We start from the raw sequence: 12,890 nt of genomic DNA on the forward strand, positions 1-12,890 counted from the left end.
CCCAGGCCAAAATACCTTTATATGTGAATCTAAATGTCTTGAGTTCTGTTTCATTTTTGCCTTTGTATCTATCACCAGCATCTGACACTGTGTCTGGCATGTAGGAGGGGCTTTAAAAATATCTGTTGATTGTTTGATTGAAAAGGCATAGTTTGGTCTAGAAGGGTAGAGAAGTTATTTGAATTAAAAAATATTCAAGGTATCCAAAAAGACTTGTAAGTTCTAAACTTTCAAAGTTTCCAATGCTAATATTTAGCTTGTAAAAAATACAAGATGTAAATAGATAATTACTGTATATACCTGATAATTTGAGGAATGAGCATTGAGAACTAGGGGGATTTGAAAAGACTTCCCACAGAGAGGGGTGGGGAGGGATTCTAATATGCATAATGAAGGAAGTGAGCATTTCAGGAATATGGATTGGAAGGCATAGAATGCATTCTATGTAGTCAGTTTGACTGGAATAGAAGGCACAGTAAATAGAGCACTGGCCTTGGAGTCAGGAGAACAGGAGTTCAAATATAGCCTCAAATATTTGCTAGTTGTGTGACCTTGGACAAGTCATATAACTCTGATTGCCTTGCATCCAGAGTCCTTTCCAGTTATCCTGATTCCTATCTTGGCCACTAGACCCAAATGACTCTGTAGGAGAAAATGGGACTGATGACTTAGCACAGCACCCCCACTCAAATTCAATTCATGTGCTTGTCATGGCTTCATGGTTCTGATGTCACGGTCTTCTTAGAGAATGAAGGACAACCATTATTATTATTATCATTATTATTATTATTATTATTATTATTAACTAGAATATAGAAAGACTGAAGGGAAATAATGTGCAATAATGCAAAGGTAAATGAGAGCCCAGTTATTAAGGAATGTGCCAGGATGAATCTGTATTTTATACAAGGCAAAAGGGAGCCCTGAAGGTTAATTAGGAAGGCACTTGTATAGTCAGATCTGTCTTTTAGGAGGATTATTTTAGCAACTGTTTGGATTGAAGAGGAGAGACTCACAAATACTTTCAAATTAAGGTAAATGACTGGAGAGGCTTGGTGTTACTCTGGAAGTTGTGTTTTATTAGAAATCAAAGGCAATCCAACGTTAATATTAAGCTTTTAGACATCAGTAGGGAAAATGGGGATATATTGGGGTGAAGGAGATATCTTTCCAGGATCTCTGGATTTAAACCAACCATGCACTCATTTCCTCTGTTTCTGCATAAGGTTAGTCTAGACCAGCAGTTTGTGAGAGATACCAGTCTCTTTGGCCATTGGGCATGAGAGACCATCACCAGTTATATTTGCTCATTAATTGGTATGATGATTTTCCATTTCTATCACCTGTTTATTTCAAGATATGACACTAAAGCAGTATGAAATAATAAAGTCCAAAATGTTGGGCTCGGAGTCAGGAAGACCCGGGTTCAAGTGCTGCCCCTTAAACAAGACCAGCTGTGTCAATGCTGAGGAAGACACCAGTACTCCCAGGCCATTCTCTGAGATTGCAAGTTATAGAATAAATGCAGATCTGTACTAAGAATGCCTAATCATAGGTCAGAATGAAAACAAAAAAAAAAACCCCAAATAAACACAAATCACCTTCAAAAGCAGTACAGGTTTTTCTCTCTCTTTCCCACACTTGTCCAGAAATCTTCAGGGATCAAACTACTTCCTCATCTATCATCAGTTATTAGCACCTTGACATGAATTAACCTATCACATCTGCACAATGAATAATCATTCCCCCTTAACAGTAGTGCCTCTGAGACCACCCCTATTTATACTGGCTGTATCATGTCTGTACCTAATTGTTTCCATGTCATCTCTTCCATTAGATTTTGAACTTCTTGAGAGCAGGGACTGTTTCTTTGTTAACCTGGAATTACAGCACAAAACTGGCATGAATGTGTTTAATTACTATTTACCGACTGAGAGGAGCTTTTAGTATAATTGAACTGTCATTGGATTAGGAATTAAGAGCCTTGGGTTCTAGTTCTGCTGCTAACTCTCATGACTTGGTCTTGAGTTAATCTCTTAATCTATACGAGGCACAATTTATTTTATATGTCAAATGATGGTGTTGGATAAGATGATGAGTATGACGTTTTCCCCTGTTGAAGCTTTTTCCTTCCACACACAATTTGTGTTTACCTCACCTAAAAGAAAAATTGCCCCCAGGTCTAGATTCACCCCAACTTCCCAGATGTTTTTTCCTGGTCATCTAAGGGCAGGAGAGCACTGGGAATTGTTTAACAACCAGTTCAGTTGGGAAAAAAGTACTTACACCCAATTTTAAGCTTAATATGCATTATGAACTTTTTTTATCAATCACTTTCTTTAAACCTAAACAATAAACAAAATAATAATTCAACCATTGATTTGTAATTTTTCATAGTTTTTAAGGGTCAAATGCTCATACAGATTTAGCAATCAGATCTCCCAAGATGATATGAGTTGATTCTAACTTATCCCTTTATAAAGACCTAAAAAAATCCTAGCAAAGATGAAGCAGTTGATGACTCAGTGAATGGAGCACTAAGCCTGAAGTCAGGATAGACCTGAGTTCAAATTCAGTCTCAGATATTTCTTAGCTTTGTGACCCTGGGCAGAGGTCTGACTGCCCAACAAAATGAATACACTGCAAAAGGTAATGGGAAACCAATACAGTATCTTTGCCAAGAAAACCCCAAAGGGGAGCATGAAGAATCTGAAATAATTAAACAACATTCAGGCTCTGGGCAAATGCTGCTAATTGGGGCTTGATTTATTGTTTTATAGATTATTGAGTCTTAAGAAAGGAATGAAGACACTATTAATAATGCAAATTAAGCTGAAAAATGGGTTGAGTATATTTTATTTTGAAAGCTGGTTGTTAAACATTATACCAGCATGCCCTTATATAAGAGAATTATAGGTTTGAGAAAGAAGGCATCTTACAAGCAGAAGGAATGACGGGAAGGTAGCAAAGGCAAACACTGCCTCCTTTTCAATTTTACTAAGAACCAGCTTTCTTTACAGCTGCAGGGAGCTCAGGCCGACTCAGCACCTGTTAATATATATTATCTCTTCACCACAGAGTACCTACTTTTGCTGATTCTTAAGGAAACACACACACACACATACACACAATTTTGCAGTTAATTTTAGGGAGTAGGCTCTTAAGGAGTAGCATCATTCCTTAAGATCATAGATTTGGAGGAGACTTTGGAATTTTTCTCATCCAACTGCCTCATTTTACAGATTCAGAAATCATGGGTCATGAAATGACGTGATCTTTCCCAAGTTGGATCAAAGGGTTTATAGATTTAAAAGTGGAAAGGGTCATTCAAGTGATTTAATCCAATCCCACATTTTCCAGATTAAGAAACTGAGACCTGAGAGAGTGAAATGACTCATGGGATCTCTGAATCACAGGATCATAGATCTCTCTGTCAGGGAGATTGTAAATGATCCAATCCTCCATTTGGAGCAGGGAAATATGATTTGCCCAAGGTCATAAAGGTCACCTCATGATTTTACATGAGGTGTAAAATCCTTAAGGATCATTTAGTTTTTCCCTTTCATTTTTATTGATGAGAAAACTGAGAAAACTAAAATATCTTGTTAAGTAGCCAAGTCAGATTTTGAATTCAGCACCCTTGAGTCTAGAATCAAAGCTCTTACAACTACATCACACTACTTCTTTTCCTTGTCCTTCATCCTTTCTAAGACTAAGGGAGGCAATCAGGGTTAAATGACTTGCCCAGGGTCACACAACTATTTTTTTGCAGCTCATCCTCTGGAAATACATACTCTCCCACCTAGTTTGCCCCATATTCAATTAGCTGAAAGTTCCATGAGGGTTCTCTGCAATTGCTGCAACACTAAACCAACTGCACCAGCACGAAATTGTGACAATAGGGGATTAGCCAGCCAGACAGTTCAGGATTACAGACACAGACAGAGAGCCATGGGAATGATGGACCAGAAGAGATGAGACAGAAATAAATCTGCTTTCATAATTGAAACTGAGTTGGAATTAGGGAGAAAAACCCTGATAAGCACTCTATCGGACACCGAACTAATTTTTGTCAAGTATATATCAGCTTAGCAGAAGGTTTGTTGTGGCCTCCTTCATCCCCTTGGCCAAGCCCCAGGAGCCCCTGTTTGATCAGAGCTTACAATATGCCAGAGAGTGACCCAGCAAAGTCATTGTGCCAGCGGGCTTCTGGGAAAGTCAGCAAGAATCATTCTGACTTTTTATATACATCCAAACACAGGTGAGATCCTTGGCATTTTTCCTAAGCCAGGAGTGAGAAACTTGAGAGGTAACATTGAGTCAGGAGGGCCTAGGTTCAGATTGTCTTTGAAAAATCTTGTGTGACCCTCAGCAAGTGACATAACCTCTCTGGGACTGTAAAATGAAAGGGTTAACTCAATGACCTCTAAGGTCCCTTCTAGCTCTGAATCTGTAAGCATAACACAAGGTGGGGGGAATTCTTGGAATGTTCTCTGAAGGTATGTGTGATGAGCTATCTTATTCTCACTAGGAAAAAGAAATGATGATGTTGATGAAGTGTGCCCTTAATTTTCTTTTTTTTTTTTTTGCAAGGCAATGGGGTTAAGTGGCTTGCCCAAGGTCACACAGCTAGGTAATTATTATATGTCTGAGGTTGGATTTGAACCCAGGTACTCCTGACTCCTGGGTCAGTGCTCTATCCACTGTGCCACCTAGCCACTCCATGCCCTTCATTTTCCAAAAGATGATGCTATCAGGGAGGAGATGCCATGACAAGCACATAAATTGTATTTGAATGATGGGGTGCTTTGCTAAGTCATCAACCTCACTTTCTTCTCTGGAACCATCTGGGTCCAGTGGCCAGAAATGAATCAGGACAACTAGAGATGGCCATAGATGTGAGGCAATCAGGGTTAAGTGACTTGTCATACTGCTAGCCCTTCTGTCCAAGGGATCATGAAGAGTCAAACATGACTGAATGATTGAACAATAGGTCTTAGATCAGTGTCCAATATCTAGTGGTCCATAAAAAGTGCTTATTGAATAATAGGTTGATTGAAACCCCAAACCTGGCACAATAACTAGTCCCAAAGAGTGGTGATTACTAGAATGAAATAAACTTGGAAAAGAGGCACATAATTGCTTGTATGGCCTCCTTCCCAAGCATAACTGACCATAGACTCATGTGGAAAGTTTCTGTCACAACTACTTGCCTTATGCTCTAAAGCAGCTGTCTCTAATTGGAGGAGGCAACTGGAATTTCTAATGGATGTAAGGTCACGGTGAGTCAACAATGCAATTATGGTAGCCCAAAAAAAGTGTTCTAAAGGAAGGAGGTGACAATTTTGTTAAAAACTGATCCAGTCAGGCTATATTAAGCATATTATTCTATTCATTTACAAGTACCACATCAAAAAGTTTTTTGAATGCTTTTGTTTTTATATTACAATCATTCTGAGATATTACTATTACACATACCTTACCACTTTTCTTAGAAAACCAATTGACACAGCATTGATGCCTAAGAGGGTTTGCATTCATCATATGGAATAAAAGAAAGGAGGGTATATCTCCTCATCTCTCTCCAGGGCCAAGTCTGGTCATTATACACAGCCTTTAAGTGTGCACTGTTTGTATCAATGTTACGATTTTCCCCATTCTATTTACCTTACTTGGACAAGTGACTTAACTCTGAATGCTTTGCATCCGGGATCATCTACAGTTGTCCTGATTCATATCTGGCCACTGGACTCAAATGACTGGAGTAGAAAGTGAGGTTGGTGACTTAGCACAGCACCCCTTCCCTCAAATCCAATTCATGTACTTGTCATGGCTTTGCCTCCTCTGATGTCATGGTCTTCTTCAAGAATGAAGGACAAACTTCATCTCATTACTGTGCATAATCTCATTCAAGTGTTTGCATGGTTTTCTGAATTCTTCCTATTCCTAATTTCTTACAGGGTCATACCATTCCTCTGTCATTTCATAATAAATCACTTTTCAGAAAGGCAATTTGGTGCAGTGGCTATTGAACTAACTTCAGGGTCAGAAAAATCTGATTTCCAGTCCAACCTCTGATTCACTGCCTCTATGAGTTTAGGAAAATCATTTTGCCTCTTGGTGCCCCAAGAAATTCTATAAGACTATAAAATGAAGAATAGATGCCAATCTTTGTTGGTATAGGGTGTTCTCAATGAAATCATAGGTTCAATCATTATTCCTACATTTCTTTACCACCATTCAATGAATGCCTGTTGTTCGGTCGGTTCAGTCAAGCCTGACTCTTTGTGTCCCCGTCTGGGATTTTCTTGGCAAAGACACTATCAAAGATACTTGGCAAAAATAATTTGTTAGTCACAGACATGGCTAGGGGGTGAAGTAAATAGATTCCTGGAGCTGGTGTCTGCTAAACCTAAAACCAAACCTCAGATATTTATGTGATCCTAAACAAACCACTTAACCTCATCATTTGCCTCAAAGAATGACTGGGCTGTTTTGAAGATCAGATCAGTTACCATGTTATTTTTTTACATGTGAAATCATATAAAACATATTTATATTTCAGCCATATCTCAAAAAAATCAATATACTTTCAATGTACTCTCAGAGTTCATCAATTTTCTCTTTGGAGAAGAAAAGTATTTTTTTCATCATGCATTTTTTCGAATTGGAATGGATCATTTTTAGGAGAGTAGCTAGGTCTTTTACGGTTGATCATTATTAAAATATTTCTGATACTGTGTGCAGTGTTATCCTAGTTATACTCACTTCACTATGAATTAGTTCAAACAAGTTTTTCCAGGTTTTTCTAAACTCTCTCTCATCATTTTTTTTATGTTTTTTTTTGCAAGGCAAACGGGGTTAAGTGGCTTGCCCAAGGCCACACAGCTAGGTAATTATTAAGTGTCTGAGGCTGGATTTAAACTCAGGTACTCCTGACTCCAAGGCTGGTGCTTTATCCACTATGCAACCTAGCCACCCTGGAGTAAACTCTTCTAAGGCACTCCATTAGGAGACAGAATCTGAAAGACAGGATGACCTGTGAATGAACTTGATCATTTATACTTATTTGTAGGCCTTTAATTAATTTGTAGGTTTAATTAGCAAAGATGTAGGTACCCACATTTTATTTAGCATATAACCCTGGGCACTTGCAGAAATAGAGGAGTTGGAAGAAATTAGCTCAAGAAGGGAGAAAAAAAAACTGGGAGCAAAAAAAGGAAAGCAGATAATAGAAAGGTTGCTTGGAAAGGTCTTGGTTTTTCAACTTTTTAAAAAAATCTAGTGCCAAAAAATCAGCAAATTTTTAATTATATGGACTCCATAGTAATTATAAATAAGAAGTAATATAATTATTCCATAATTCTATGTCTGAGTTCTACCTGTGGGCTGAAGCTCAACTTAATTTTCCTTGGCCATAGATTTCACTGATATAAAAGAAAGGGAAGGAAAATACTATATGACTCACTTCAGGCCCTAACCCCCAAAGGAACACATGTAAGCTTGAAGCTGTCTACCAATTTAAGAAAACAGTTTCATCAGAATGGTAGTTAGTACCAAGATAGTTCAATTAACAGCTCATATAAATCTTTTTAATATACATATATATGTTTGTGTATTTACACATATACTCAATACATACTCGATAATATAGGTAGATTAGAGATTACTAACTATACTCCTTTTGGAGATTCTATGGATATGAATATTGATGAGGTTTATTGGCTTGACAAAGGTGATAAAGAGCAGAGACTTCAATCCTGCTTTTGATTTTACATTCACTATTATTTTTTAATTTCTTTTTTAAAATACCTTTTTTTTCTAGAGAGGATTCATCTCACTTTCTTCATTATCCATCTACTCTTTCTGTCTAGTCTATACTTGTTCTTTGGTTCATGACTCCTATATAATTATCTTGTCTTTTTCCATTCACTGTATTCCTCATGGGATTAAAACTGCCAAGATATTCATTCTGAGCTCTCCCCACTAGACAGTTTCTGCTCTTGCCTTGCATAGTTTATCCTGAGGATTCTTTTTCCCCATTGTGCTTCACTACCAGAAAAATGCTAATTCCTGCAAGTTACATAGAACATTGTCCCATGGTAGTACACCCCTCTATATAACCCTGGTTATTACTGATCTCTCTCTCTCTCTCTCTCTCTCTCTCTCTCTCTCCCTCCCTCCCCCTCCTCCTAACTACATTCTTTCCCCATTTATCCCAAAATCTCTCCCATGGTTCCATGCCTTCCCATTCACTGGGTACCAGTTACCCCAAGGAATTCCAAATCTCTCCCAAGGTAATACAAGTGATTTTTTTCAAGCTCAAAATCCCCCTTACTAAAACAAGGCTCCCATCTCCCTTAATAGGTCATTTGTTTTCATCCACAGAAGCATTCATCAGTAGAAATCTCTCCTATCACCAAGGCAAAGTCTCCCTCCTTTTCCCTCTTGAGTCCTTACACTTCCTCCTCACCCACTCCCCTGCAGACTCTTCTTTTCTTGAAAGGCCATCGGGATCATCTTCCTTTTCTTGCTAACCCTTGATTTGACCCAGTCACATCACACACTCCCTGTATTCCTTTCCTTTTCACAAATCCTCTCATTTGGCATTTAGGCAGAACATCTCTAGGTCCTGACCATAATGTCCTGGCCTGCATCTTTATGATTACCTCTGCTAATTTCTGCCTCTTCCTCTCTGAATCATTGTGTACATCTAGAAAAAAAGTGTCTAGTTTCTTTGCTGTCACTCTTTACCATTGCTTTCTTTTCATGCAGCATTCATTCTCCTTTTTCACATTTCTGTTGTCTAGAGTATTTGTGAAGCAACAATGTCTCTTCATTTCTGTTTTGTCTAAAAATATTTCAAATACCTCTATATTATTGAATATCTATCTTTTTCAGAAAATTATGATTAAGGTTAAATTTTAAGAGTATGTCACCTTGGCCTGCATTCTGAATTTCCTAGTTCTTCAGATGATATTATTCCATTTCCTTCTGTATTTTCTGGAATGTTCAAAAGAGTCTTGTGTTATTTGAATTTCCTTTCATTTTCATTTAAAGGTCTTTTTCTTGATTACTTGTTTCAGAATTGAATTGCTAAATTTAACCACTGCATGTCTTGTTTTTACTTGTTTTATTTTTTCTGAAAGCAATCTGTGAATTATTTCAATTGCTGTTTCATTTTCTGTGTTCAGAAATGCTGGGCATTTTCTTATAATATTTTTTACAATATAGTGTTCAGACCTTTTAGCTTATTGTATATTACTGGGAGACCTATAATCCTTGGGTTGTCTATGCAAACTTTGTGTGTTGTGTCTTCAAAATTAGTATATTTTAATTGGATAAAGTGCATATTTTTTTTAACAATGTTGTTTTCTTATTCTCTCCTTATAGATTGCCCTTTACTTCTGTATTTTTATTCCCAATTCTTTTTACTTTTGTTTTTAGTGTGACTTGCTATAGATTCAAGTTGTTGTTTTTTCTTGTCAATCATTTTTGTTGTACAGGTCATAAATTCTGTTTTTATTATTTTTATTTGTTTTTAATCCACTATGGAACAGTATGTTTTGATTTCATAGTTTCCTTACATTCTACAGGGTTCTCTATCTCTTCAAAAATTGAATAATTTTCCTTTATTTTACAGTATTTATTCATAGTTGGCTGAACTTGTTTACTGCATCTGGAATTCACATTTTTTCTATCATTAATGGTTTCTCTGTTGAATTATCTGTTTATATTCAAAGTCTTTGAATTATCTTTTTCATGAGATCTTTGGTAATTTTAATATTTTACTTTATTTTTCTCTATTGCTCACTTTCTGACTCCCTCCCTTCTGATGGTACTTCCCTTGGGAGCTAGAACTCAAAAGTATCTCACTGTTCTATCCTGCTAGACAGTTCATGCTTCACTAGCCTAGGTTTCTGCTCCAAGTAACTTTTGGTGAGATGGAATTGAGTCCAGGTAGATGGTGACAAAGGTGATCAAGAGCAGGGACTTCATTCCTGCTTTTGATTTTACATCCACTATTCTTTTTTTAATTTCTTTTTTTATACCTTTGTCTAGAGAGCACTACATCTTTAACTCAATATGTCTAAAACAAACATTACCTTTTCCTCTAAATCCTCTTGTTTCTTACCTTCCCTATTACTTTGTAGGGTACTACCATCCTACCAGAAGCCTAGGTTTCCAGATACCAACCTCAAGTTCTCATTATCATTAACCTTCCCTGTCCAAATTTTTGTCAAGGTCTGTCAATTTTGTCCACTTTCCACTTTTGATACTGCCACCACTCTATTATAGTCCCTTATCTCCTCACACTTAGACTATTGTAGTAATCTTCTGGTAGTTTTGCCTTCCATAAGACTCTGCTTATGCTAATCTATCCTCCATTAAGCCACCAAAGTGATCTTTTTAAAGCATACTTCTGGCCATGTCACTCTTAACAAATTAAACTCTGGGATTAAATAAAATCCTCTGTCATTCAAAGACCATCATAATCTAACTACCTGGGGTAGCTGGGTGGCATAGTGGTTAAAGCACTGGTCTTGGAGACAGGAGGACCTGAGTTCCAATCTGGTTTCAGAGTTACTTAGCTTTGTGACCTTGGACAAGTCACTTAACCCCATTACCTTGCAAAAATAACAAAAAAATATAAACACCATCTCACCACTACCACCACTTTTCTTGTCTTCTTATATCATTAACTCATAAGATATTCTCTGATCCAGTGACATTGACTTCCTTTCTGCTTCTCAAATGAGACATTTCATCTCTTGGCTCTGAGCATTTTCTTTGGTTGTCTTTCATGACTAGAATAATCTTTTCCTCTTTTAATAAATACTTACTGACTTACTCTCCAGGGCTATATCCAGTCATCCTAATTCATATTTGGCCATTGGATACAGATGACTCCAGAAGAGGGCCTAGTGACTTTACACAGTCCTCCCTCACTGAAATACAATTCACTTGCATGTCATGGCACTGCAACCCTGATGTCATCATAATCTTTCAGAATGAAGGACAAACAATGGCAACAACAACAACAACAACAACATTGTCTAACTGACTAACTGTGTTTTATATTTACCAAGACAATTTCTGGCACCTAGTAAGTACTTAATATGTGTGTGTGTGTGTGTATGTGTGTATGTTTGTGTGTGGTGCATGTGAAATTTAGTTATGTCTAAGCTATATTCTAGTTCCCAGGAACTAAACTAAAATAAGTTTCATCAAAAATATTACAGTTGCATCATTGAAGGATTGGTCAATGATTGAATTGTCTAATAATGCTAAAAATCTGAATACAAATAAGAACCATCCTAAATTTCATATTTGTATAAGTATTTGTATTTGCCTACAAAGGGAACATTACCATGGAAAATTATTCAAAACAACCAAAGACTTTCTTTTTTCCAGACATATCAATAAGAATATCAATTCTGAGTGAAAATAATAGTTAGAATTTTTTTACCCATAAAAGGCATGAAAAGAATAGCTAAATTTATGGAAGAATAAGAAAAAGAAATCAGCAGATTATCTTTCTAATGATCTAAAACCAACGACCACAATTTTAAGCACTATTAACCAGTTTACCAGAGTTTTCCCATTCTATACAATATGCAATTCAAAAATCATGTCAGATTTTGTGATGAAGCAATAAATTATCATTTTATCTGGAATCACTGCTATGTTAGATTCAAGCACTCCTTCTTCTGTGCAGAATATATTAAGATGGCTTCCCTATGTCACAGCTGTTTTTTGAACCACTATCTACCTCTTATTTTATTTTGAATGATTCCCTGCACTTATCTTCTTCTCTGCCTAAGTGGTACCTTTGCCTCTTGCAAAATCAAATTGAAATAGCAGAGGTCAAGAGGCATGGGTTGTATTCACCACTCTGTCAACATTGTACTTTATAGTCTTAGGTCTTAAAGAAATACTGGCTGTAAGGGCAAGGACTTGGATTCAAAACCTATCTTTAATACCTACTCTCTATGGGACCTTATTCAAGTCCCTGGGCATCAGGACTTAAGTGAGAAATGAGGGATCCCTGAGGATTCTATCTGGTTCTAAATCTCTTGGGCTATGAGTTTCTTTCACCCCACTTAAGTTATAATTTATTTGAAAGAATTGAATTTAGTGATCTCTGATGCATTTTTTAGGTATAAAATCTGATTTTTTAAAAAAAAATTTAAATGTTGAAGACAGGAACAGCTTGGGCCTTTGTTTGTTTGCTCTGTATCCTAGTCCCTAAATGCTTATTGATTGATGGAATAATCCTAATTTTCTATTTTTTTAATTGATTTCTAAATGATAAGTGAATTTCAATTGAAAAATTGAGTTGTAAAGGGAATGTCTAATATATCCCAAACTACCAAAAATCTAGAAATAAGAATAAAATAAGAAACAATCTTACTTCCATGGATAATAAAATAAGAAATATTTCCATATCAGTACTCTACTGATTGAATAAAAGGCATTAGAGAGAGAACACTAAACTTTTGAGTTGGAAACTATTACTAATATGCAAAATATTTCCCTACTCTGAACCTCAGTTTTCTGTTATTTCATCAATAAAAATATATTAATCACCTACTCTGTAACAGACAGGGTGGATAGTTGGCACAGTGGATAACTGCTGAGCCTGAGTTCAACTTCCTAATTGTGTGATGCTGGGCAAGTCACCTAACCTTGTTTGCCTCAGTTTCCTCATTTATAAAATGAACTAGAGAAGAAAATGGTAAACCACTCCAGTATCTTTGCCAAGAGAACTTCAAAGAGTTCAGGAAGACTTCAGACACAATTGAAATGACTGAACAACAAAATGTGCTAGAAATACACACTCAAAAGGAAACAGAATCGGGGGAGGAATTGGGACAGGTGGAAGCAGG

General features: G+C 36.7%; 1 protein-coding gene and 1 pseudogene across 1 annotated transcript in view; both read right to left on the reverse strand.

The window, feature by feature from the left end:
• RCAN2 (regulator of calcineurin 2) overlaps positions 1 to 12,890 on the reverse strand; it is a 304,597-nt gene that overhangs the window by 125,332 nt on the left and 166,375 nt on the right. The gene's annotated exons all lie outside the window — the stretch shown is intronic.
• Positions 1 to 12,890, reverse strand: part of LOC141523702 (farnesyl pyrophosphate synthase pseudogene) — a 30,858-nt pseudogene continuing 17,968 nt past the window's right edge.

The sequence above is a fragment of the Macrotis lagotis genome, chromosome 5 (genome assembly GCF_037893015.1).
Source record: "Macrotis lagotis isolate mMagLag1 chromosome 5, bilby.v1.9.chrom.fasta, whole genome shotgun sequence".
Classification (NCBI taxonomy): Eukaryota; Metazoa; Chordata; class Mammalia; order Peramelemorphia; family Peramelidae; genus Macrotis; species Macrotis lagotis.